Below are 1,896 nucleotides of genomic sequence, written 5' to 3'. Positions count from 1 at the left end.
ACCCACGTTGTGCCTTACCTAACCCACGTTGTGCCTTAACCTCTAACCCACGTTGTGCCTTAACCTAACCCACGTTGTGCCTTAACCTAACCCAAGTTGTGCCTTAACCTAACCCAAGTTGTGCCTTAACCTAACCCAAGTTGTGCCTTAACCTAACCCAAGTTGTGCCTTAACCTAACCCAAGTTGTGCCTTAACCTAACCCAAGTTGTGCCTTAACCTAACCCAAGTTGTGCCTTAACCTAACCCAAGTTGTGCCTTAACCTAACCCACGTTGTGCCTTAACCTAACCCACGTTGTGCCTTAACCTAACCCACGTTGTGCCTTAACCTAACCCACGTTGTGCCTTAACCTAACCCACGTTGTGCCTTAACCTAACCCACGTTGTGCCTTAACCTAACCCACGTTGTGCCTTAACCTAACCCACGTTGTGCCTTAACCTAACCCACGTTGTGCCTTAACCTAACCCACGTTGTGCCTTAACCTAACCCACGTTGTGCCTTAACCTAACCCACGTTGTGCCTTAACCTAACCCACGTTGTGCCTTAACCTAACCCACGTTGTGCCTTAACCTAACCAGTTGTGCTAACCTACCCACGTTGTGCCTTAACCTAACCCACGTTGTGCCTTAACCTAACCCAAGTTGTGCCTTAACCTGCTCTGTAATTGGCATATGACACGTTACATTAATCCAGTGTTGTCTAACCACAACCCTCTGAATATAGTTCGCTACTCGCACCGCCCACCCTCTTGTGTATCGTTTCATGTTCAACACTTCGCAAGTGTTGCTTACTTTTTACATGCTCCCGCTGTACACTGTAATGTGGACGACTGCAGGATGTACATCGCCCCCACCCTCCCCCCTGCCTTCGCACGCTGGTCGTTCAGGTGCTTGCGTGTTCAATGCCCTTCGCAGCTGTTCACTGGGCATTCGCATGTCGAAGCGCTCAGTCTACGTCGTGGTACGGCCTGTGTCCACTGTCCGCTGATGTCGTAAGCTTAACCCTCACATTGTACTGCACATAGGTCCGTATGTACTGCATGATACGCTGTGGCACATGTGTGACCGTACAACGACTGCGCCCAACAACAGCGAACCATACGGTCCAAATGTTGTGCACTCAGCCACGTGCCGTCTCCCCATAACAGCTACATTGCAGTGTGGTACGCCATAGAGACGTGTGGGATTAACGGACGCCCTGGATGGCGATCAGCATGAGCCGTCTGTTGATGTAGTGGCGCGTGTATTCAAACGTAGTCGTCTCTTCTCACACAGTGTGATAGCATGGTGCACCGCGTTCCACATCTGCGACATGGTACAGATGCTGGTTGACAGTCGGTCTCGTAATGGACATCGCATACGTAGGGGGCCACCTCCCACGTGTTCTCTAGTCGTGCACATTTTGTTGCGTGTATGTGGGCAGACGTAGTGTGTCGTGACACCTAACAGACAGGTATGCAATAATCGTTGCATTTGCAAACTGGGATGGACGTCTACGTTTGCTGGTGACGTTACGCAAATGAACAACTGGTAAACCCATTGTGGTGCGGTTGTTGTTGCTGGAGGTAAATCAGTAAGGGCAAATCTGTGTGTGAAGCGATACGCGGCGGTGGCTGGGTGGGACCGTCCCCGGCCGGTGAGGGGGGGCCGCCCGGCGTGCTGGCCGCGCGGTGCGTGGGCGCACGCGCTACAGCCGGCTGGTGGGGGCGCCCAGTGGCAGGCGCGCCGGCCGACGGACGCGGCAGGCGGCGCAGCTGCGCGCCGGGGCACCCTGCGCGCGGCGCCGGGCGGCCAAAGTGGGTCCTCGCGGGCCCGGTGCGAAGCGCGGTGGACATCTGCAGTGTGCTGGTCCGACTGAGGACTGTGTGCGTTGAGGATGCGCCGCCGCCCGGCACTC

Source organism: Schistocerca cancellata, unplaced genomic scaffold (genome assembly GCF_023864275.1).
Source record: "Schistocerca cancellata isolate TAMUIC-IGC-003103 unplaced genomic scaffold, iqSchCanc2.1 HiC_scaffold_476, whole genome shotgun sequence".
Taxonomy (NCBI): Eukaryota; Metazoa; Arthropoda; class Insecta; order Orthoptera; family Acrididae; genus Schistocerca; species Schistocerca cancellata.
This window is presented reverse-complemented; position numbering follows the sequence as displayed.